The 25865-nt window shown below is 49.9% G+C and overlaps 1 protein-coding gene across 4 annotated transcripts in view; it reads left to right on the top strand.

Annotated features, from left to right (window-relative positions):
* Positions 1-17712: 17712 nt before the first annotated feature.
* The window catches only part of TIAM1 (TIAM Rac1 associated GEF 1), a 190034-nt gene continuing 181881 nt past the window's right edge, over positions 17713-25865 (top strand). For all 4 annotated transcript variants that reach the window (XM_087758158.1, XM_087758153.1, XM_087758157.1 and 1 more), the window contains exon 1: positions 17713-17799. The gene's annotated coding sequence lies outside the window, so the exon portion shown is untranslated. The remainder of the gene's footprint in view (positions 17800-25865) is intronic.

The following is a 25865-nucleotide window of genomic DNA, read 5'->3' as shown; positions in this document are numbered from 1 at the left end:
GTCACTGGTGATTAAAGTTTTTGTCATGAAAAAGTGAAAACATTACTTTTGGAACTGGTCGAAGACAGAACACTGTCCAGAAAGGTCATCTGAGAGAAGTTTTTTTAAATTAGAGACTGTCAAAATGTTTATGCGTTCAGGAATGTTATTTTGTCCACTGAAAGGGTCCAGGCACCTAAATGGATGCAACTAAAACATTGTGTGTGTGTGTATAAATATATATTAGGAAAATATATTTAAAATATCAACTAGGATGAAAATCGGTAAAGTCCAAAGAAAGCCTGTACCTTTTCATACATTATGTATATGTTATATATAATGACCTACTAAGGATTTCATTCACAGCATATAAAAAGAAAAGCTTATTCTTAGATTTTTAGCTAGGATTTTATTTGTAAAAGTCCTTATAGTTGTAACTAAACTCTTAACGTCACTTGATATATAAGTTGCTTTGCAAATCCCAGCCCACACAAGCATATGCCGGAGGTAACTTCCCATGCGGTTTCATTTGGATTTACTTTCAGCACTCCCTGACACAAACTGTTCTGCACTCTCTCTTCAATATTTACCACATTTACATTTAGTAGTACAGCAGGTGTCAGTACACCGAAGGATGAGGTGGTTTGTTTGGTTTTGGGTTTTTTTTGCTTAATTCAACTGTGTTGGGTAATCCTGGAGATGCAATCGTTTGATTCAGTACAAAACCATAGTGAAAATGCTAATTAATATGCAATTAGAAAACACCTAAATGATACAACAGGGTAAACTATCCCATTTCTGGAGTGGGAAATCAAGACTGCCAAACAGAATACATCTAGGCAGGTCTCCAGAATAACAAAGATGTCTTTTTATTTGGATTTTTAAACACATGATTTCTTCTCCGGGGACACTGGGTGGCTGGGGAGCGGCCGAGTTCTTTCATGAGCAGGAAGCAGAACTCAGCTTGGGTTTGTACAGCTGTCAGCGAAAGGAGGCTTCTGCATGCTGTTTTAATATAAACAGTTAATAAGTGGGAATGCAGCTGCAAAATGCATTAGCCGGGTATTGTAATACAATTTCCATAGTACCACATAATTAATATTTATGTGATCACTTGGCCTGTTAGAAAATTTTTTAGAAAATTTCTGTTAGAAAATTTTTTCCGTAGTTCAGCAGACATCTCCAGTCTTGCCAAAAGGACGAAGTGCACCACCGCAGGAGAAAGCCTGCAGACTTTGCACCCAGCATGCACGCCGGGAACTGTCGTCCCTATGGGTTTGTGTGATCTGGAATGCCTTCACAAAATGTGGCCAGAGCAGATATGCAAGTTTCCAGACAGGACTTGGGCACTGTGACTATTGGTTTTGGTGAACAGAAGAAAAAGTCACCTTCCACATTCACTTGTAAGTGTTGAGAGACTTTTAAAAGCCTGCCTGTAGGTCTCTGCCAGGGCCAAGCTTTGTCGCTGTTCTGGAACAGGCTGCAGCATCCACCGAAACCTGTGTCTGCATTGAACTGCGGCCAGCCCTGTTGGCACGCTCCCCAGCTTGTCGGTGCCGGGGACTCCGTATGGGCACGTGGGCCTGGCGGGACAGTCCCCATACCTTTCCAGAACCAGAGTAATTTAAGCCTTCTAACGGTCCCTGGCAGGCGGCCCACCGCGTCACATGCCTGCGAAGCGCTCGGCTATGCTGGTCTGTCCGCGGCTGGAGGAAGACGAGGTTACGGCACCCAGCTGCTGGAGAGCAGCACCGCTTCCTGACTTCATGCGTAGTTATTCCCTAATCCGGTCCTGTTGCTATGATCCAGGCTAATTTGCACACTTTTAATAGTAGGGATTTTCTAGCCAGGCTCACTCTGACATGGTGTGGTTAAGGAGCAGCTCCACATGCAATTATGCTGGGAGGTCTGAGGGACAACGGCAACCTTTGCTCAGGGCAGACTGCAGGAGCTGCTTGGCACGAGTGGGTGTAATGCAGCCCCCGCTGTGGAGTGCCAGACACCTCTCCACACCCAAATTCTCACCATGGATGTTCATTGCAGCCTCGGTTGGTACCTCTGTGGTAAACAACCGGGCCAGCCAGCTTCGACAAAGTAATTCTCATGCCTTTTTTACAGCGAGTCCCAGCTGCCACCAGTGAGTGCTGGCCACGGCACTGGGATCTGGGCACGCACCAGAGGCACTTCTCGTAGGAACATGCTATCCTGCAGAGGCGTAATGATCAACAGCAGCCCATTCGCCTCAGGACATGGAAGGCCACTTCCCCGGCACTAGCGCTGGATGTGCGATTTTCATTCTCTCTGAGCCCCTCTCTCATTTCAGCAATGGGTGGGCATTGCCCTCCGGCAGCCCTGCCTTCTGGCAGTGCCTGGCACCCGCTGACCGGGGTTACCGCAGCTCAGAGCTCGCGAGTACCTTGAAGCGACTGCCATCGGGAGACGTGCAAAGCCGTCTGATGCCTAGTTTCCCCTGGAGCTGTTGGCTTTTCATGACATCCTGAGCATCGTGACTGTATTCTGGAGAAACAGCAATTGCAGCAGCTATTCCTGGGTCACTGCAGGGACACTTGTCTTCACCCTGCCATCTGCGGGAGGAGCAATCACTGCCACCGTGGTGGGTTTGCTCCACTACGCTGTGGGATCTTGCAGCAGAGGCAATTTGTGCACAGCCACGTCAGCTGCATCACCTATGTGCACAATGCCCTCGTCTTTCTGATCAACATCCCTGTTGTGATCTTGGTTACGACTGATCTCTGTGGTGGAGACAGCACCCATGCAGAGTTTTCAGGTCATATATCCCAGTTGTGCCTGGCTCTGGGTAGCTGAGGGCCTGCGGGTGGTACCTCTGAGACGGTTTATTGCCAGCACAGAAGACATTTGGATGCCCAGGACCTGCTGTACACCTGGGGATAGCGGGGGAGCCTTTAGCCTACCTGCTTGGGTCCACGTGTGGAGCATGGCCTGAGCCCACAAGAGCTCCCATGGCAGAAGGATCACCTCTGTGCTGGTCAGTGAGTCATGCCCCTGATCTCCCCACATACCATCCTTGCTTTGGTTTGACTGTGGGCCCCTCAGCTCCTCTCTCTTTTAAGCCACCACCCTGCTTCTTTACAGAGTTTTCTCATTGCTTTCAGCTCAGCAACCTCTGCATGCCAAACTCCTCCTCTGTGCCTGTGAGAGCAGGCAGCAGCCTGGCCATCCAGGCAGCCCAGGCCAGGACTCCTCACGCCTCTGGGGCATGAAAAAAAAATGCAATGTTTTCTATCTGAAAGCAGAAGAATTCCCCACACGGGACCACCTTTCTGCTTTCTTCCCGCTCTCTGAAAGCAGAGGATGGTGTCCTCTAGGGCTCTGCTGGGAGCCCGCTGCGAGTCCCCCGCTCAAACGCTTGAGCGAATGCACAAACGTGTCCTGGCCAGCTTTCATGATCCTGCGGAGTGCCTGCTCTGTCTCAGCAGGCGTGGGAGAGGAGCAGACCAGAGCAGGATGCAGATGACTGTGATTTGACTGCGGTGGCGGTTAGCTAATTGGGTTTTTGGAGGATGTCGCAGTAGGTGCCGGGCTAATCCCTCTAGTACAAGCCTTTGCAACTACAGCTTTCTCTTTGCCTCCTGCCAGCCAACACTGAGCATTCCTGTTGCGCCTAGCTGCTTTATAGGGGCTACGTGAACTACGTAGGGGCAGCAGTGTGTGACTGTGTAACACACTGTCGCAGAAACAAATAAAACAAAGTCAGTTTTGCTCTGTACCCCAAATTCATGTTGAAACATTTCCCTCATGGCTCTCGGCTGAAGGCACCCACTGTAAAAGGGCAGGACAGCTTATTGCATCAGGTGCGTGAAGAAAGATCAGATACAAACTCAGCAGCATGTACAACATTTATGGGGATTACTTCACAGGGACTAACTTCTAGGCGATGCTTTCTAAAGAAAACAAAGGTGGGAAAGGAAAAATGTGCTTAAAACAAGCTAGATACAACATACGTGTGATTTTTTTACATTTTTTCAGTATAAGCCTGGGCTCTGATGAGACCAAGTGCAAAAAAACGCTGTGTGAACGCTGTGTGTAAACAGCGTGAGGGGAAGAGTTTAGAGTTGACGTTTGTTCCAGTCAATTCAGGGTTTATTAGCGATGGCAAGTGTGTTAGTGTGTGCCAGCCACTGGATGGCATTAGTGGTCCAGGTTTCGTTTGACAGACTCGCCTTCTGCAGTACTTCCACTCTTCATTTGCTAAAACACTGGAAAAATTGTAGTAGCTAGAAAAAGAAGCATGATAACCATGCATCTTGGTTATTTTATACATACATCCGACTGCCCCTGCCCAGGTGTCAGGCCCTGGGAAGTATTTAGCTCTTCCGAGAAAGTCCTCTGTGGGGAACCCCTGCACCTATCGGGCAGGCATTCAGGTCTAGGGACTGTGAGAAACTGAAGCCCAGCTGAGCCGGGCAAGGTTTTGTAAGTCACGCTTAATTCCCGTTGGTGTGTAGATCAGTCCATTTCAATGAAAGTAAGACCTAAAAGGAACATTTTGAGTAGACGGCCCCTGCTCCATTAAACCAGAACTCTTGTGGTAGGCTCCTTGTTGCCCTCCTCCCAGTATATCCCTTTACCCAGCCAACATGCTTCATGTCTAATCCCATTTTATACAGATTCCAGCTTCAGACCATCCGGCAAAAGCAGGACTTGGCTAAGACCTAATTGTCTGTTGGACATGCTTGATATAAAGTTAAGATTTGTGGGTGAGGGGTGCGAGGAAGCAAAGGAAAGAAACGATGGAGGCTTATCAGCTCAACAGAAATAAATTTGCCCTTTTTAAATTAGGTTTGTAATTTGAAAACCTTGATGAATCTTTGGCTGTGTGGCAATATAAACTGTGGAAAAAAATATTTCCTTCCTTATCCTACAATGCCTGGGGAGGATAGCTGATAGTTTTCTGGAAGAGAGAATCTGTCTCACAAGGGTTGAAAACAACTAGTCTGAAAAGAGATCAGAAAGCCTTCACATTCATACAAATGATTGCTCTAATCCCTCTTGGGACACAGAAGAGATCTTTATATGGCATCTTACATCAGACTGTAATAAAAACAAGGGGCATAAGGACTTGCTTGTGGGGGGAAAAAACCCCATCCATTGCAGAACACAGAACCAGTCTGTCATGTTCACATGGTCTGGCTGGGGAAAAAAGGATTTCAAAGTGAATGCCACAGAGATAATTGGACAGTTTTCTAGTAATCATGTAACGTAGTGAGTTTGCAATAATCGTGTCATGTCAATGGCTTCAGTAAAAATGGCAGGATGCGATCTCTTGCCCTTTGGCAAGATGTAGGACCTCTCCATGATAGAGAGAAGCCGGGGAACGTAAAAGCCCCATGTAACAAAAGCCTTCTTGCGTGCATGAGATGGGAATATCAATTTAGGCAACACCTGGCTCTTCCAGCATACCATTTCCCGATTTCACAGACCACTAAACAATTCACCCTGCTTCAAAAATGAGAGCAAAATGCCAACGACACAGACGAGCTAATCCCATAACGAGATTTAGTAACAAAAGGGCTCAGGGGCAGCGCCGGCGCCCACTTAACATCGCAGGGGCTGAGTTCCACGAGGAGCGTCCAAGGTCTTTGCCTCCCCTTCTCCCCTCGCTCAGGCAAACCCTGCGAGAGCTGTGCTTACGGCTGGGCATAGGTCCTGCGCTTAGCACACAGCCATTTCGCTCCCCCCACTTCCAGCACAGACACAGACTGTAGTTTGTCTGTGTAGGAGGAAAACAAGCACCCCTCATGGCGAAACCACGTGCTGGAATCAGAGGGTAGAGTGACTTATTACCTGCATTAGCCTGACAGGGTTGAGTTATGGGAGGACAGCAAAAGCGCTTGTGTAAATGGAAATAATGTAACTAATAAACACAAATCAATAGGCACAAGCGTTCAGCAACGCCTGACACCCCATGGTCCCCTCTGAGGTGGGGTCCAACATCCGTCACAGCAGGCGAGGGCAGGATGGATGGGTATGCTCTCAGCCCAGCCGGTTCTGGACTCCTGAGCTGCCCAAGACTGCACCGGCAAATTGCCTGCGTCAAAGCATCTCAGACCTTTAGAGTCCAAGCAGAAAACTCAAAAAAGACAGAATTCAAAAAGTCAAGGGGTTGTTTAAAACTGTCCCATCTCGACATCATCCTGGAGGACACATCTCCAGAGAAGCTAACTCGGACTCTGGTTTCACCTGCTTTCTGCCTTTTCCCCCAAGTCTTACAGCACGTACTCTGGCTGGTGAGAGTCCTTGCAGGGCAGCACTTTTGTCCCTAGCTCCTCAAGAAGCCAGAAGGTGTGTCTACACTTGCTGAGTACGGGAGGACCAGGGAGTAAGTTCAAGCACTGGACTCCTGATTACCTGCACTGAGTAATTATTAGGTCAATGTTTTAGATCCTTTCAATCAGCCCCTCCAAGGTACGTCTGCCAACGGAGCCGGCCAGCCCATAGCCGCGCACAGGGGATGTGCTGTTTAGCTGCTAAGCTGGGAATCGGTCCTTGCTCCTCTTCCATCCAGCAGTGCAAGCATAGCCAGAGGTGACAGTGAAGTCTTTGGGACCTTCCTTCCTGCTAGGGCTGGAGCCACCCATGCAGCGGTTGGGGTGGGCTCTCCTGCCACTGAGACATGACACGAGTCAAAGCCTCTGCCCCAGGGTGGGAGCAGCAGTCCTCTTCCAAGCCCCTATAAACCACTTCTCTCCTCCTGCCAGCACATGTTCAAAGCTGAGTTAGCAACAGAGAACCAACCTGGTGCTTTCCCACAGTGACGAAGAGTCACTGATTTAGGTGGGACACATATGCAAGGAGTTGTCTCTTCTGTCACCTCATCCTTCACCTTCCAGCACATATGAACCATACCTCAAATCCCTTTCAAGACCATGTCCTTCCAAAGGGACTGCAGGTGCAAATGCCCGGGCCAACTGCTCAAAGCTTGCGGTCGCTGGTCTGCCAAACCATTTGTTAAGCTGTGTCTTAAATTGCAATAAATTAATCCAGGTTCTTGGTTGACATTGGGAAGTGCCATGAAAAAACAAAAGGAGGATTACACCTGGGGTGCTTGTGGCTCCACAGACAGCAGGAGTAAGAATGACACAGGTTTGCACTGTCTGCTTAATTTGTTTATTTTGAGGAAAGGCAGTGACACCATCAGTGGCTACCTACAGAAGCAATGATGCTAAGCATGGCTTACAAATACAGATAAATTGAAGGAAAGCTCATTTAGCCGCCACCCCTGCCCTCCCTCCCAATCCCTGCCTGCCCTCTCCACTCCACACCTACACGCATGTGGGAGAAGATGGTCTGTGGCAACGCTGACCACTGTTTTTGCTCTCCGTACCGCCATCTCCCAAGGACTAGGATGCTGGGGATGCTTCCCATTGCTTTCCTCCCCAGGACAAGGATGGCATGGGCAGGCCATGCTCTAACCCACTGTTAAGTAAAAGTTCGCTTCTCTCTGGCTTTACTATTTTAAATGAATTATTCAAAGAGTCTGCAGGCACAATCACCTTTTCATAAGGAGCGGGTAATCAGGAAAACATTAATATTTGAGGAAGAAAAGCTCCAGGCTAATGATTTAGACAGGAAGGGCAGGAGTACTCTCTCCCCATCTTTTCATAAGCAGCTTTGAGCTTCTCTGTGTCTCACGGTCCTGACACGTTATGGGGTAAAGTATGATTAATTCTCCATAAATATGCTTGGGCTGTAAGTTTGCCTCAAAAAGGCAAATTGATTCGACATCACTGGGGACAGAAGGCTTGGAGGTTTGGGTGAGGCTTGCTGCAGCCTGCTCACCCTTGAGCAGCGAGGCCACCTGCCCCTTTCCCCTGTCATTCTGCGGGCTACAAGCATGTTTCCTCAGGTAGCCCTTTCAGGAGACAGGGCTGGCAGGCAAGTCCAATGGACTACAAAGCTACATCCATAAGACTTGCTCTGGGAGTATGGTCCTGCAGATCTCCATGCTGCTCAGAGTCAGCTTTAGAAATCAGGAAAACAAGTTACGAAGAGCCGTGCTGAACATCTTCACAGGCGAGTGCCCTGCTGCTGCGGCACACGGGCTGGGGAGCGTGCAGGCTGAAATCATCTCTCCACGCAGCCAGGGCTGAGGCATGCCCAGCTTCTCCTGAGTCCACTGGGGAAGGTAACAAGGCCAGGCGTGCAGCAGCCCAGACCTCGGCACAGCAAGCCACCCTAGAAGGTAACAGGGCAAGCTTATAATAGCCCACGCCAAAGCCAGGACCACCACGTCCCCAAGGTTATCAGTGTCCAAGTTCACCAGATGAACACATATGTGGTGGTGCTCACCTACTGCAAGAAAGCCAGCTGATGGCAACACACCCGCTCCGGGTCACATCTCGGTCCCCGTCCCGCCATGCTCCAGGGGGAGAGGAAAGCCGTGCCTGTTCTCCCACAGGGGTTTGTGCCCGACTAAGGTGCTGACTGGCAGCGTCCGACTCTGCATGGTGGGTTGCTGCTTGCTTGCCTCTCACCATGCTCAGCTGGCGTGGGAGCAGCAGGCCTGCAGCAACTGCCCCTCTCCTTGTGCTGGGGAGCAAGGGAGAGACGCCTTAGTCATCCACTACTCAGGCTGAAAGGGGAAATTCAGCCCTATAGCGTGAGCCAACGTTCATTTAAGTTGTACATGCACTCTGTCTGCTCTCCAGCTAGTAATAGCGTGAGGTACAGCCTCCACTGAGGACTGTGTGAAACTTGTGGGCTGTATAAATCCTACGCAACTCTCCAACGGCGTTCAATGATACGTTGGCCCTTGCTGACCCTCTGCCAAGGGGCAGGTTTCCCACAATGGCAGTCATGGGACCAGCAGTCTTTCAGAGTCACTTGAACCAAGTACTTCCTCTGACTCCAGTCACTGTAGGAGGAACAACTTACCTAGAGGAGAAGAAGGAGTGGTGGGGAGAAGAAAAAGAGGCCGGGAGGTTATGTACAGTAATGGAGGATACAGAACCGAGAGGTGCTGGAGGGGTAATTTTTCCCCGCTGCTACCACCAGATGATGCTACAGAGCAAGCCATCAGAAGCGCTGAAGGCTGCGTCTGTAGGAGCCCACATACTTACAAGCTGAGTAATACCATTTGTGAGATAAAATGACTTCTTAAAATCCATTCTTATTACTCATACAGGTATTTCTTAGACAGCATCTGTGCAGAACAGCAGTGCCTCTCCTGAATTACTCAGCCGAGCTCTTCCCTAGGCCTCCCCGTAAGGGGGATTACTGCGCAGCACTGGCTGCGAAACTCGCCGTCGCACATCCCCAGCCGCCAAAGAAGTGGGGGCACAGGCACAACACGCACATGCACGCACCAGAAGGATGTCCACGCCACTCAGTGCACCGCTGCCCTTGAAGAAATAACGTGGGGGAACCAGGCAACTACTAGTTACCTACGAACAACCCACAGAGAAAGATAGACCAGATTGAAAGGGGGCAGGTGAATTTTGCATAAAACAGACACTCAGAGGAACAAACCACCTTCAAAAGGTGAATCTGGAATTAACGAGCCCACTGGCTAAAAAGACATCTCAGCTATAAAAAAGATACTAATTTTTAAGATATATTATAGATGCTCCCCTCCTACTAGCCCCTCAGTATCCCACAAGCAGTATTACCTACCTCTCCTACCACCTCTCCCTTGTGAGCACTTCACAAGTACTGGCTAAACTTGTTCTCAAATTGTCCAGCTGATTAACATAATTCAATTAAACCCAGAACACTCATCTTAATCTGTTCTTTACATGAAGATTGCTGCTTCTATTTCAGAAGCGAGGAAGGGCTTGTGTGCCTGAAAGCTGCTGTTTCTCAACAGTATCAATGGATCTAGTGAAAAAACCCAACACCAAACCAAACTGCCTCTCCCTGCAAACACCTGATTTGCGGGCTTAGGCTAGGCTTTTCTCAATGGCAATGGCACCTCGGGTGTCTCCTGGCTCCTCTCTACTTTCCCCACCCAGTCCTACCTCCGCCACCTCATTTTGCTGCACCGGCACCACCGGTCATGGCGCTGCTTGCTGTACTCTTTACGTTATAGCTAAACCAGGATAATAGCTATCCGCTACAGGAAGGTTCTCCTTTCCTTTATGCTAGTACCAGCCCCCGCCTGTCCATCCTACCAGCCTGCTCAGGGGGCTACATCAAGAAAGCTGATGTCTTGGTTTTGGAGGGTTGATTTCTGGGTGACCGAGCTTGCTCACCGCAGGGTCAGACTATGCAAGGCAAGCGATGAGGGAGCAGGACCCCGCTGCCCCTTTGCACTCTCATTTGCTGCTAAGGGTGGCTTAGATCAAGCTGCATCCCACGAGAAGAAGTGAGAGTGGTTAACCTGCCTAGAGGCGCCCCAGAAATCCGTGCTCCCAGCCTGTGTCTCCCGGTGGCAGGGCCTGCTGTCTGTCTGCTAGGCTGTCTCTTGCTTTGCCATTTATAAGGGGTGTCTTTCACGGCAGCACTCCCCTTGCATCTAGCTTTCAAAATGTTGGTTATTTCTATCCTCAAGGCATCCTTGATGGTTCAGACAGCACTGGCGCTCCCCGTGAAATCATCACTCATGCACTCAACACACAAGTCTCTTGCTGGTTTATCCCAAACCTGTTACTGTGTTTGCAGACAGAAGGGTAGAAGAGGAAAACGCCGCCTCAAAGCGTGCCACCCCCGTCCTCTCCTCTGCTGACCTTCGTGGCTTCCTTCTGGTTCCTTTCATGAAGGCGAAAGCCAGACCAAATCCTGCTGGGGTTTTAGTGAGGTGGTCTCAAGGGCAAATGTCCCCTTTGGGATTTAGTTAAGGACAGTAAATGATTTTCTGTCTGTGACCTACATCAGGGCGGAGGCCACGTTTCCAGTAGTAAAAGGTTAATGCAATAACACAGATTTTGCTTAGGTTTACATATGTGGGTTAAGCTAATCCAACAAGAGACAAATATTTTCAATGATGGTATTTTTTTTCCCCTCCTCATATAGGCTTTCCAGTAATGCATTCTTTATCCATAAATTAGCAAGGACATTGAAAGAAACCCTTTAATTCCATAAAACGACAAGAAAACGGGGATTGGAAGCAAGTGCTGCTGCCTTCCCCGTACACGTCCTCATGACATGAGCAATCATACCCCCGGGAAAGCTCAGACTTTGCCATTATCCAAAGTACTCTGTGATTTTACATATCACTTCACTCGCAACCGGCAGTGAACACAGATAACAGCCTTTTTCAAAAGAGAGGTGGACAGTAATTCATCAAAGGCATCTCCTCTTTTACATAATCCTAGGTGTGCGGGGATGCGATCCTGCTCTTAGCCTCGCCACAGCCTGAAAATTATTCAGAAAAATACCAGCTGAAAAGGACAGGGAAGGCGTTATTATAATTTCTGAAGCATGCAAAGGCCTGGGAGAGCTTCTTCAAGGAACTATAAGGGGTAATAGATATTTTGCACTTGCGGAAGCAGACCGTCCCTGCCAAAAGGGATACTGAGCGGGGATAGTTACTGTCTATGCATGGAGAGCAGGGTCTTGGAACCAGCCGGAGTTACTTTTACTTAAAAGCCAGAGAGAAACCTCCATTATTACATTGTTGTTCCTGTTTTCAAAGAAAAAAGAAGGCAACAATTTCTGGGTTGTGATGAATGTCTTTTTTAAGCTGCGGGCAAAACTGATGGGAAAATAAGTAGAAGGCACAAGGTTCACTGGTACAGAAGGAGTCCTAATTCAATCCTACTTTGATGGCCTGGCTGGGACTTTGATGGTAAGCAATCCTTCTGACTGCGTGCAGGACAGAAAATGTCAGCTTACACGCATGCAACAGCACATCCTTGAGAGGATGTACTGGTAACCGTCTACAACTATTTTTCAAAGAACAATTTCCCTGATTTTTTTAACCCCTTTTTCAGTTTTTCAACTTGAAATGTCCTCTGCCATTCCGATCTCTCAGGTGCATGAGTGCACTGCTCAGGAATCAGAGCAGTCTTTTGTGTAGAGGAAAAATATCGAAACATGCATTGCAAAGAGAAAAATGCTTTATTTACAGATAATTAATTTCACAAATGGAGAGGGAGTGTCTGGAGTAGAGACAAAGCTTTGCTTTTGAGTTTTCCTCATCCATACAAATTTTTCAATAAGCAAATGCTATTTCATGTTTTCAATCACAGAATTACCATCCTTGCAGTAAGTTACACTCTGTTCACTGCGAATTGCCAAGTTGCTTTTTCTGAGTGAGCTACTCCTGTATGCCCCATCTACCAGTTGTGCCAAAAACGACTCTGTTTTTTGCAACTCAATCATTCATAGACAGAACCTTCATCGGAAGATGCTTTACTTCTGGTAAATTACCTGAAAACAAGGTTTGCTGATGTTGGGCAAATGGTGTTTAGCAAGGGGAGTTTTCTGCTCAGTCCCGCGTTCTGCTTCCTTTTAAAATTTTTTGGAGGAAACTGAACTTTTTATGCACACAATCACTGCGAGCCAAAAATAACAACTCTTAAATTAGCACTGAGTAGGTGGAGGGGTACAACTAGCACACCAGCTTGCCATAACAGTCTGGATATACAAATGAAAAGATAGGACTTGACACGCAGAATAACTAGAACTGTCAGATGACTAATGGATTTCACTCGTTATATGCTGAGGCCCTGGAAAAGTACCTGATGAAGTGGGATTACTTAAAAATATGCCTATATTAGCTGGCATAAGCGCCAGTTGCGCAGTCAGGTCTGCTCAGCCGCAGCCGCCTGCCCACACGCGCCCGACTGCGGGAGCCATCTCCGGCGTGTGCGGGGCTGCAGCAGGGGAGGGGGACGGCAGCGTTAGAGGAGGGGGGGGGAGGCGGTTCTCCTGCGCTGTCGTTTGATGTGCGCCCGAGCCTGCATCGCGGCAGAGAAAAGCAGTCCCTGCACGGGTTTCAGCCTCTGGCCCCTTTTTTCCCTGCCTGGTGCTGACGTGAGCATCTGTAGAGCGGAGCGGTGAATGGGATGCAGGAGCTGGTCTGGGCGGGGGGCAGCCCCCTCCTCCCTCAGACACCTGGAGCTTTCCACGAGAACAGAAATATTCCCTGATCGGGTCTGATGGTGGACGTCACCTACAGGTCAACACCCCTGACCCTTTTGCTTTCCCCCTGTTCTGGGGAAGCTGCTGAAAATCGCACCAGAGTTTACGCAGGACCATGCCAGTGCCGTACGCTGTCGTGTCAGGAGGCGACAGCACCCCTCTGGCGTCGGACTCTCGTACACCGACAGATGTGTCTTGCTACCGTTTTGCCTGACAAGCTGCTAGAAAATGTCCTGGCCTTTTTTCACCTTTCCCGCAGCTGCGGGATTTCTCCGTTGGACACGTATGAAAGCCCCTGTAGCAGAGGGAGACTGGCAGACTGGAGCGTGTCCAGTGGAAGGACACAGAGCTAGGGGCTGGAGCTCTGTGTTGTGCAAGGAGCACAGGCTGCATAGAAGCTGTGAAACCTCCAGCCTTGAAGATACTCAAACCTTGACGAGGCGAGTCCATGCGCAGCCTCTCTGACTGAAATTAGCCTTGCTTTGAGCAGGAGATTGGTCTAGAGGCTCCCAGAGGTCCCTTCCAACTTCACTTTCCTATGATTTACAGTCCGACTGATGCCACCGGTGCTCCATGTAATAAGGAAGATCTTCTGCACCGTATTGCCTTCCTCAGCCCTCCTTAAAATACCTCAACTCTCCTCTCTGCTTTTCTTCCTCCCCCCGACTCATTTCAACGAGGCTGTCTCCGAATTGCTGTGCTTACCCTGTGGGGCGGTAGCAGCTTGGTAAGGCATGGACAATGCAGCATGCTCAGCTTAATCCAGTCCTCCTGCCTCTTCTCTGCAGAATGACATGAAACGGGAGCAGTTGGCTCCTTGTCCTGATATTGCTCTGTGAGGACAGCTCATCATCAAAGCAGTCTGCTGCTGGACGCTATCGGCCAAACCTAGGAGGTGATGCAGCCTTCCTCAACCACTGCTTGGGCAAAGCAGCCATGCTGCGTGGAGGATCTGCTGCTGCCTTTGGTAGCTTCACTTTGGTGGAAAGTTGAAACGATGTTCTCCTTTTTTTTTTTTTTTTTTTACCATGCCTTTTCCCTTTCCTTTCACTAGAAGTTTTCCAAAATGGCAAATCAGATCAGAGTTACAAATCTCATTAACCATACAGCTAATAGCCAGGCTGTGAGACCTTAAAGACTCACGAGTCGTTGTTATAAAGGAACGTGTGTATCAAGCGTGCCCAAACCTTGGCTGAGGAGCCAAGCATAGCCTACTAACCCAGGGGGCAGATTTTCCCCGGGTTGTGTGGAGCTGCCTGAAACATGGAAGAAGTTGATCCTGGCCTGCAGGATATACAGAAATAAAGCAGTGCTGTGCTAACCACACCTGCCTGGTGGGACAGCAAGTCACCAGACTTAGCTGGCACGTGATGACAAAGCAGCATTGCCTGGCCCCGCTTGGCTGAGCCAGTGACTCGCACCTGCTCAGTGGCTCGGTTGCACTTGTGGCCAAAGGTGCTGGTGGTGCAAATGAGGAACGCATCAGACGTAAAGAGCCCAAGGTGGGAGAAGCGCCTATAATTGCAGGAGGGAGGCCAGGGTACATAGGATTTGGCCACAGAACGACAGAATGGCTGATGTTGGAAGGCACCTCTGGAGGGCATCTGGTCCAGCCCCCTGCTCAAGCAGGGCCACCCAGAGCCAGTTGCCCAGATGGCTTTTGAGTATCTCCAGGGTGGGACACTCCACAACCTTGTTGGGCAACCTGTGTCAGTGCTCAGTTGCCCTCACAATGAAGAAGTGTTTCCTGATGTTCAGAGGGACCCTCCTGTGTTTCAGTTTGTGCCCGTTGCCTCTGCTCCTGCCGCTGAGCACCACTGAAAAGAGCCTGGCTCCATCCTCTTTGCACCCGCACTTCGGGTGTTTGTATACATTGATGAGATCCCCCCGAGCCTTCTCTTCTCCAGGCTGAACAGTCCCAGCTCTCCCAGCCCTTCCTCATAGGAGAGATGCTCCAGTCCCTTCATCATCTTCACGGCCCTTCTCTGGACTCCCTCCAGCATGTCCATGCCTCCCTTGTACTGGGGAGCCCAGAACTGGACACAGCGCTCCAGGTGTGGCCTCACCAGTGCTGAGGAGAGGGGAAGGATCCCCTCCCTCGACCTGTTGGCAATGCTTTGCCTAATGCAGCCCAGGATACCATTTGCCGCTTTTGCTGCAAGGGCACAGGGTCCTTTCCTGCCAAGCTGCTTTCCAGCTGGATGGCCCCCAGCATATTTTGGTGCCTGGTGTTGTTCTTCCCCAGATGCAGGAGTTTGCAGTCCCCCTTGCTGAACTTGATGAAGTTCCTGTCTGCTCATTTCTCCAGCCTGCCTGGGTCCCTCTCGATGGCAGCACAACTCTGTTTTGTGTCACTCTTCCCAGTTTTGTGTCATCTGCAAACTGGCTGAGGATACACTCTGCCCCATCATCCAGATCATTAATGAAGATGTTGAACAGGACTGGACCCAGTATTGACCCCTGGGGTACACCGTTAGTTACTGGCCTCCAGCTAGGCTTTGTACCGCTGATCACCACCCTCTGGGCCCGGTCGTTCAGCCAGTTTTCACTCCACCTCACTGCTCATCCAGCCCATACGTCATCATCTTGTCTATGAGGATCTTATGGGACACAGTGTCAAAAGCCACACTGAAGTCACGGTAGACAATACCCGCTGCTCTCCTCTCATCTACCGAGCCAGGCATTTCATTACGGTTAGACTCCATCATCTTAAGCATCTTTTCCCACCTAAATTATTCTATGATTCTATGATTGTAGAAGGTTACAGGTTGGTCAAGCATGACTTCCCTTTGTGGTCCTGGTGTGACTGAAGGGCTGCGGTGGCCGAGGGCCACGGCTGGCCTCCCGGTCTGGGGCGTCGTAGGAGGTGCAGCAGCCCCACACGGGGCTAGGATGGCTCTTGGGTGCATGGAGATTTTGACGTGCAAGCCACAGTCTGGTGAGATATACGTTTGTTTACAAGATGACTGACACCTTGAAGATCTGGTTTTAAGTTATGCTATCGATTGCGAGCTATAAAACAAACTGCACACCTGGGGTAGCTGTCACTTGCTTGGGTTGGCACGATTATTCTGAAGGACCGCTTAACGAGCTGCGCTTTCCTAATCCGGGGCCGTAGCACACTATCAAATTTTAATAAGATCTCCTGACTGAATCAGCGGGGAATTCTACCTAAAAATCAATGTCAGGAAAGGACCTGCATTTAATCTTGCTGATTAAATGCTTTGACTAAAGTGCCTGGTGTGGTAATGCCATTTAAAACCTGCCATTAATTAATCAATGGCTTGATGAAGAAAACTGATGTTTTATATTTGGATTTGATTTGCAAGCAACATAGTGATTAGTGAGCAGATAGTTGAGATTTTGTGTTTGTTTTTTTAAAGGCAGAACAAATACACAGTATTTGAAAATAAGAATTCTTTATTTGATACACATCCAAGTATTAGGAGTAACGATGATGCTTGATTTGGATTTCCCCATCTTGACTTTCAAAGTTGGTGGGGAGGTACTTCCACCTTTTTGTGTTTAAAAATGAACTTGTGTAGTTTGGCAGGTTTTGTAAAATACTTTCAGTTAAGACACAGCTCATGTTTATTTATTAAGCATTTAAAAATGTACTTATCCAGATCTGAGCTGAGTCATGACTTAAAAAAAAGCCCCAACACTTTGGCAGCCAGGGCAATGCCTGTGACAAGGTGCTCTCAGGCTTCCCCGCGTCCCATCGAAGGGGGTCTGTCTGTGCTACGCACAGCTAAAGCGCGGGCTTCAATTCCCTCAAGGTCTTTAGCTGCAGAAATAGGACAGGAGCGGGTTGCCATGGGGCAAAAGTCGCTGCACCTTGTTTGCATCTCTGAGCCACGTAGACAGGCTTTGGTGCTCAGGGGTCTCTGGTAAACGGCAGTGAAGGGGAACATGGTGTGGGATCGTGCCCGCAGCGAGGAACGCAAGCACAGACAAGGCCTGGGTGAAAGATCCAGGGCCACCGATGCGGGTCGGGAGCCGTGAGAGGAAGGTGCCTGACCGGCCTGCGGCGGTCAGGCACCTTCCTCTCACGGTTCCCGACCCCCTCGAAGTCAAACCGACTTCTGAGGCGGCTTCCTCTCACGGTCCCCGACCCCCTCGAAGTCAAACCGACTTCTGAGGCGGCTTCCTCTCACGGTCCCCGACCCCCTCGAAGTCAAACCGACTTCTGAGGCGGCTTCCTCTCACGGTCCCCGACCCCCTCGAAGTCAAACCGACTTCGAAGCCAACCTCTCCCCGCCCACAGCGAATCCCGCCCGTCGCCCCCCGCCCCGGATTGGCCGGGCTCCCCCGCGCGGCGGCCCCATTGGTCGCTTTTGTTGCGGGCTTCGCCGTGCGGAGGGGTTGGGGAGGGGGAGGGGGCAGGTCCGCACGCGGCACCGCCCGCCCCCCCGGGGAGCGGCCCCTCCCCTCCCGCCCGGGAGCCGCGTGGGCCATTGTCACACAACATTCCAACTCCGAACGCCCCGCTGTTCGCCGCCACCGCCGCCCATTGGCTCGCCCGGCCGGGATTGACTCTCCGGAGAGCCAATGGTCGCCGGCTTGCCGGGCGGCCGGCGGCGTTGTCCCTCTCAGCGGCGGCCGCACCAGTATGGCAGCGGCGCCTATTGGCGGCGGCGCGCTCTGAGCGGCGGCGGCCGCGGGCGCCCGGCGGCGGCGGGGAGCAGCTCCCTGGGCGGGCGGCGGCGGCGGCGGCGGCGCCCCCCGGTACCGAGCCCGGCCCAGCCGCGGCAGGTGAGTGGGCGGCGGATCGCGTCCCCGTCCTCCGCGCACGGCATCCCCGTTCACGCCGGTGCGCCCTGGCAGAGCGCCCCGCGCCGGGGGCGTTACGCGGCGCCGCGGCCCGGCTCGCAGCCCCTCCGCCGCCTGCACCGGGGGGCCCGGGCAGGGTGTGCGTGAGGGGGGCTCCGCCGCGCTGCCCCGCCGCGGGCGGGTGGGCGCCCGGCCGGCCGGGGCCCGCTTTATTGTTCGCGGTGTGGGCCGCCGGCAGCCGGCGCCGCTCCCCCCGCCGGTACGGCGGCGCGGGGGTGGCCCCGTCGGGATGGCCGGGTGTTCGCCGGGGTCCGGCCCCGCCGCTCAGCGTCTCCGGAGCCGGCCCTGCGGCAGCCGGCCTCCGGGAGCGCCGCTCCTGCGCCTAAAATGTCACTGGGGGCGGGGGGGGGGGGGGCGCTGCGCGGGGGCCGTGCGGGGGCTGGCGGTCCCCCCGGGGAGCCCCGGCAGCCGGTGCTGGCCCCGCGCGGGGCCGGGGCGGCCGGCGGGTCCCTTCCCCGCCGGGTGATGCCGCTGCTGCTGCTGCTGCCGCCGCGGGGGAGCCGTACCGGCCACCGCGCGGGGAGGCAGCCGGGGCCTCGCTCAGGGCACAGGCAGCCGATGAGGGGGTATCGGGGAAGGGCGGTGTGTTTTCGCCGGCGGGTCGCTGGAGGCCCGGCACAGCCCGCCCGCCCTGCCCTTGCTGAAGTTGGGGACAGTTGACTGATGCTCGCAGTCCCAGGCTTGACTGGAAGCGCTGGCACAAATGCGGCCTGAAACAGAGTTGCAGGAACGGGTGCGTAATTCCAGCGCGCAGCTCGGTGCTACCCCGTCGGGTTGGGAAGCGCTGGGAGAAATCGACTTTCCCGTTCCTCGTCGGTCCTTCATTCCAACCTCCCCCTCTCAGCGGCAGCCAGAGGGCTGTGGGCTAGTGAAAGCTGGCTACAGCTAGCAAATAGGTAGTACTCGTGACTTGTTAATCATTTTGCTATGTATGAAATTCTGATTAAAAAATGTATTGGAATAAATTAGGGGAGGCTGAGATCTATGGAGTGATTACTTGGGTGCCTAATCTGTGATTAGAGCATCTTTTCCCCTTCCTGTATTATTAAAATGCTTCTGTCAATTTCAATGACACTTCAATGCTGTGATATAAATTATTGAACAAGGGCAAACGAGACCTCCTTCACCTTAGCTGTAAGGGCCCAGTCCCGCAGAGAGCAGTTTCCTCCCACCCCTCCCGGTTCGGCAGCTGTTGGAGCCCCTCTGCGGAGCCCTTGCTCCTGTCCCTGCGCAATCCCCGGCTGCCCTTCCCCTGGCAAAAGCTGCCTTCTTCAGGCAGAGTATTGCTTGTCAGATTGCACCTAACGGTTGTCCTTGCTGCTTCCCGATCAGCCCGTATGGATGGGACAGTCCCATGGGATTTTGAAGGTGCGAGGGACCTTGGGAAGCGCTGTGGTTTTTCTCTCTCAGCTTTTGCCTTATTTGCCCTCCGACGCCACAAGCTCTTTGATTTGGGGGCCGATGTATGCACAGGTCCTGGGAAGTGTCTTAAAACCTGATCATCGCCCCCGTGGTAGTTGTTGTGTATATTTGGTAGTGGCAATGAATGGGCCACACTAGCACCTCCATATTACTCAAGGTAAAACATGATTTAGGAGTGGGTGGGGAATGGGACTGTTTCTTCCCTCCCAGGCCCTGGAATGGTGGAGGTGGAAGAGGAATGTGACATACCCATGGGGACTTGGCTCACCTCCGCTTTGGTTACAGGCAGATTAGTCCTGCTCCCACCTAGGCTGCGGGAACACTTGCTGCCACAGAGTCACGTTTCCCATGGAGGGGAAAAAAAGCCATTTCCTTATTGAACAGCAGAGCAACTTGAAAATGAAATTTTTTTTAAGGCGATTCTCCCAACAGGAGTTTAATCTATAGCGTTTTTGTTATTGTTATTCTTGCATTAATGATCCAGTTATGCTTTCCAGTATATTAAAGGCAATATTCTGGAGTCCTTAAACAAATACAGTGCTCGTCATCTGTAATGATAACTGACTTTGGGATCTGGCCCTCCATAATCTTATGCGATGCTGACTGTAATTTGCCTTAAGGGAAACAAGATACACTGCTGTTTTAAATGGCCTTTTTTGCTTCTCCAGTTGCTCTTGGCCAGAGTAGAATTCAGTGAATCCTACCTGATGTCTGTCTAGTGATTCATCTGGTCTTGCTTGGAAGAGGAAAGACAGTGGTGTGTGTTTGGTTTTTTTGTTTGTTTTTTTTTTTTTCTTCTTCCCTCTATCAGAGGTGATTATACTGTGTAGTCATTCAGTGGCCAGGAACGTTGGAAAAACCTTGTGAGGCATCATTTGAAAGGATTACTGTGTGTAACAGAGGGGGAAAAATGCATTTGTCTGGTACCAGAGCTCTCTGTTTCTCAGATGAAGTTCTCGTGCTGTAGTGAGGAGCACGGTATAAATAGCAATGCTAGGTTTTAGCCACTGAATTCAAAGTTATGGTTTCCACAGCAACCAGCACTCAGGCCGTCGTTTACGTATGTCACGTTTCCCCCTTACTTTTTTTTTTTTTTTTTTTTTAAAAAAATCTAGCTTCTTGGTGTTGTGCTGTGTCCAGTCCTCCTCCGTCAACACCGCACGCTCATTCCTCCTGCTCTGCTTTTGAGCATCCCCCTCTGCTTTCATTCTCCCGATGTCTGTCTGTCTTTCTCCGTTCCCAGGTCCGGCCTTCCTGCTGCCTTCTCCTGAGCCAGCGGCTGAGGCCTCTGTGTACCATACCCCAGCCTGTCCACCATGTTTATTGATCTTCTATGTCCTCCTTTTGGCCCCAGTGTTTCCTTCCAGCTGCGGTGTGACAGGCACCACGCAAACACAGGAAGAAACAGCCCTGCTTTGAATCCCTGGCATAGCCCTCAAATACCCACCTCTGTTTCCCATCTCACCCTTATCTGAAGGGTCATCGTCTCGATGGTAGGTCCACACGGTCTCCTGGCTCCCGCTCAGTCGTTTCTCTTGAGGCTTAAAGGCAATGCAGTCGGAGAACTGTGTCCTGTGTGGAGGGCTGCGGGATGTGCCCTCCCTATATGAAGATCAGGATGCAGTGCTTGTTTTTAAAAAATGTTTGTCACACGAATGTGCAGTGTTGCTAAAGTGTTCTCATTTATAGCCAGGGGGTTGATGTATCTACATGGTTGTGTCCAAGTTACAGTTTCCAGAGCAACTGGAGCTTTCTATCTTGGAAGACTGTTAACTAAAGCACGAAACATCACATCGCATTTTCCTTTCTTAAATTCTGTAATTTTAGCTACTGTTAAAAATGCAGCTGTGCTTGTCTGAGAACATGTTTAAAAACCTTAAATGACCAAGCAGATCTTCTTCAGATACATATCTCTGCGATGAGAACGAGAATGGGAAATTTCGGCCCCCAAAGTAATTATCCTTAGACTTGCAGCATAAAGCACTTTAGTGGGGAAAAAAAAAAATTGGAAGTGCCATCTCATCTATATCTCTAACCAGAACTAATGACAAAAGTGCAGTCTGGCAAAACTGAGTAAAAAGACTGATGTCGGCTGAAAGCAAACATCAAATGAGGGATTCCCATGGCTGGAGAATCGATCCTAAGAAGGAAGGGGACTCAGGATCACCTGTACCTGGGAGCAGCTGGGCAGGCTGTGGTGCTGGAGGCTGGTCTGGTATTATTATTTTTTCTTCTCTCCTTCTCTTTCCCCTCTCATTTGGCTGCTGCTCCTTGTGAAACTGGGTCCCTCTTGCAGTGCTTCACAGATGCTTTTCCTCTGAGCAGTAATGCCAAGGACCTTTGGCATCAGAACAGGTCACTTTCCCATTATAACTCAATTTGAGCCAATGTTACTTTCAAAAAAGTTGACGTATCTGCATTGTAGGTTTTCACCTTGCTCTGTGAAGAATTTTGTCAATAATAGGCATGTCATTCCCTTATAAATTGCCCTACTGGATACTCAGATTGGTTTGAGCAATGATGCCATAAAATGGTTTGTAGGTTACCTGGGAAATCTCAGCCAGGAGGCTTTAAATGTTGGCTTGTGTAAAAAGGAATTACAAAGAGAATGTCTCAGGGGTCTTCCTTTCTATTTTTGTTAGTAACCTTCCAGCTCAATGTTTTTCTTTTTATATATTTATATAGATATATATTAAAAAAAAAAAAGTTCCATTGATGTTGCCGCCTATAATAGCATTGTCAGCAGCCTCTGGCTTTTGCTTAATAAAATGGAGGAATGATTCTTCTACGAGATGGTTTTTAAATGAAACTTAAACCCAAACCTTGTGATCTTTGGTGTGCTGCCCAGATTATAGAAACAAAATGATTGAAACAGCAGCTGGCAATGACTTGAAGTGAGTTGAAATATCTTGAACTTCTCCCTGGGTCTCTTTGAGCAAAGGTAGGGGTTTTGTTTTCTCTGCAGTCAGCCCAACCTTTGTGACACGGCACAGACCAAGAAAGGATTTTGGCTTATTGGCATAGGAGCAGGCTGTTGCCCAGTAGCCATAACCCACCTCCATGGCAGGCGATGTTGCATGCTGGGTGGTGAGGCAGAGAAAGCTGGTAACAAGCTGGGAGAAGAGCCAGATTCTTGGCTGGAATAAGAACCGCCTGTTTATTTTCCTCCATGCTCAGAAAGTGCCAGCGTGTGCCATGCTATCAACTTAATTGGCTAAGTCTTTCTAAGTGAAGGTACCAATGCTGGGGTTCAACATTGCATAAATGTGTCTGTCTTGGCAGCAGGACACCTAGTTTTACTTTTCACCAGTGCACTGTATAAATACACCTCTTTCTTGACCTTCTCCATTAATTGCAGTGGAGAAAGCCAAGTCTTCTGAGGGACCAGGCATTTGAGAGTTTGAACAAGATACCTAATCCATTAACATTAAAGCAGACTTTAAGGATTTCTTCCCTTGAAAGGGCAGGCAGTGAGTAAGGGTGGTGGGAGGTCTTGTATTCTTAACCAGGTGTCCTGGTGCATTACCACAGCCCTTCAGTCCATCTGGGGACCTAGAGCTGTAGTGCCTGACCAGCTGCTTCGGTGGTAACCATTGCTGGAGGAGTCATCCAACAAGGCTGCAGCGGGCTGGAGTGTTGCTTCCACCCTGTATGTCTTCCACCTGGGAGGTCTGCCTTGCAGCTTGGGTAGACCCTTGGCTTTGAAAAGCGAGATAGAGGAGGAGAAGGTTAAGATCAGAGAAGAAAGGCAGGAGGTTATTGTCTGTGCCTAAGTGATGAGGAGAGGTGGTCTGGTCCAGAGCATTGGATGTCACACTTACTTATGGAAGAATGGTTCATGAAGTAGTCTGTTTTGCCCCAGACACTGTTTTTGAAAAAACATTGAAAAAGTTCTGCTGTTTCAAACTAGGGAAAGTACCGACTTTTGACTGGGGCTTTGTGCTTGCTGAAAACAATCATTTTGCCTTATGGTTGGGAAACATTTCTTCTAGTAGCAGCAAATCTGTGTATTTTGAGATTTGCAGCCCAGACTGCAATAATACAAATACTTGGAACACCCTTGGTCACAGTTATCTTGGGCATGAGAGAATTCTCTACTGCTCACATTATTCAGCATGTCTTTATGTCTAATTGTTTTTCCCCTTCATATGCACTGTTCGTAAGATTAGTACACTTCTCCTCATGGATAAATAATTTAAACACCTGAACTGATTAAATGCATGCATCTGAGCTCAGAACAATCACGACTTTTTTTTTTTTTTGTGTTATTCAAAGACTGACTTTTCTGAAGAAGATTCAAAGCAACTGAAAATAGCTTCATCACAGAAACATCAAGCATAACTTGAAAATTATCGCTATCATGTCATGGATTCTGGTAGTGTACATTTGCCTTCCCATTAGCAACGTCTCATTGAACAATCAAGAGTTTATTGACAACTCGTTTACTTTGCCTAATTGTATGAGTTACTGGAGGGCAGGGTAGTCCTTCCCTTCGCAGAATGATGGCAAAGACATCAATGCAAAGTGGGTCTGTGTTGTGCAGTAACTTGATGGCTCTGTTGGAGGGTGTTTCATGAAGACGAAGTTGACTGCAGAAGGTTTGAGGCAACCTCTAAGGTTGGATTTGACCGTGCATTACCTGCAACACGCCCCTTTCCTGGCATGGCATGGGAAGATGCCAAGGTCCTTTGGGCCAAGCATGATGCCACCTTGCAGCTGTGGTGGCAGGGCTCACGGGAGGTGGGTGGCTGCTCCAGAAGGTCCGGGCTCGGCTCACTGGTGCCAGGAGCAGCTGCTCAGGGGTGGCAGCAGTCGGTACTGGTGTGAAGAGAGCTGTCGGAGAGGTTTAGGAGCCAGGAGTTGTCAAGTTCCCCTCTGCCGTCGCTGTTTCCGCTGCTGTAGGCTCATCTGAGGGCTCACGCAAAACCCCTGCGCTGGTGGGGGCAGATGTGCTCCTTGCTGGGGAGGATGGAGGGGCTGCAGCAGTGCTCCCCTATCTGGAAAAAGTCCTTTCTGTTAATTTTCTTTCCAAAATGTCTTTTCAAAGAGAAACAGCTCTCCTGCTCTCCCCATGTAAAGTCATACATGCTCCATAGCTGCTTCTGGAGAACTGTAAACCAACTACCGAAGGAAAAAAGTCTCTTTTCCTAATGCGAGACCCATCTCATCCTGCATTGTTATCAGTCAGTGCTGTGCCATTTCATCTCAGACTGGCTGACAATAGCACTCTCAGATGACTGGAGTTTCCTCTCCCTTTGTTGTAAAAAAATACGTAGGAACTACCTTTATAGAGCAACTGCATATCTCTAGGCTAAAGTTAAACCACAGCTGGAAAACATCTCTCATCGCTCACTCAAAACATCTTACATCTACAGATTTAAAGCGTCTTGCCAGAAAGCTGGGACCTAATACTTTGCGCATGATTTCCCGCTATAACAGCTCTACTCTACAAGAACATGGATACCTTGATTGCCTGTATCTTGTCTGTCTTTATTCGTAGAGGAAAACGGGAAGAAAACTTGTGATGTTATGGAAGTTTCACTTTGCATTTTGACATGCCCCCGTTTTGTGGGTTTTTGTGTGTGTGGTTTTTTTTTTTTTTTTTTTGTGTATGGTAACCTGGCTGACCCTCTGCATTTGCCATCACACTAGCCCTCCATCTGGCTCTCCATGCTCCCTGATAAGCGATGCTCAGTCAGGCACCAGGCTTTCAGCAAGCCAGGGCAATTCCTGCTGGGGATCCAGTTACTGCTTGTCTGTTGGACACATCCATTATCATAGCAGCAATGTTTGGGGTTTTTTTGGTTTTTTTTGGTTTTTTTTTTGTTTGTTTCAAATTCTCTTGCCCTAGTCCATCACGGTTAGCCCCCTTTGCTTCTTCTAAAGTAAATCCTGTGCCTGCCTTTATCTCTTGGCATGGTTTGGGGAGAACCATGGATTTCCTCGTTAACCCCAGGCAGGCTTCCCAGCTGCTTCCCGTCTGACTTCAGCTCTTGCCATCCTGATCTCAAAGCCTGTCCTGCTCTCTTCTGTTTGCCACCTCCTCCCACTCCAGCACTGCTTTGATCTCCTGGGCTGTGGAAACCCCCTGAGCTTTCAAAGCTTACTGTCCTGCTGTCAGTCATTCCTTCCTGATGAACGGCCTCATGAACGGGCCGGGCTCTCTGCGCTGTGCCCCACTGCTCTCCTCTCCGCCGGCACTTTCTCCATAACTTGCTGCCGTTAGTCACCAGTGAAGCCTTCGGCAAAAGGCATCTCCCTCCGTATCCCAGCCAGCGCTCCAGCAGGGTTCTGTTCAGTTGCATCAGCTCCTCAACTCAGTTTGCTCATCAAAAGCATGTCTTAAAACCTTAAGAGTACTGCTTCCTAACCGATGAGTTCCTGCAGAGTTTCGGTGCTGTTTGAAACTTTTATGAAAGCCTTAATTCATGCATAAAATCTGCATTTCTATCCGCACCTGCATGACTTGCAGGAGGCCTCCATTTGTAGCTTGTTCCTTCATCATGGAGCTTCCCTAGAGTTTGGGTAGTTGCTTGTGCAACACGATTGCAGAGGCACTTTTAAAA

The sequence above is a fragment of the Nipponia nippon genome, unplaced genomic scaffold, assembly GCF_047370975.1.
Source record: "Nipponia nippon isolate SJK-2023a ecotype South Korea unplaced genomic scaffold, ASM4737097v1 scaffold_2, whole genome shotgun sequence".
Taxonomy (NCBI): Eukaryota; Metazoa; Chordata; class Aves; order Pelecaniformes; family Threskiornithidae; genus Nipponia; species Nipponia nippon.
This window is presented reverse-complemented; position numbering and strand designations above follow the sequence as displayed.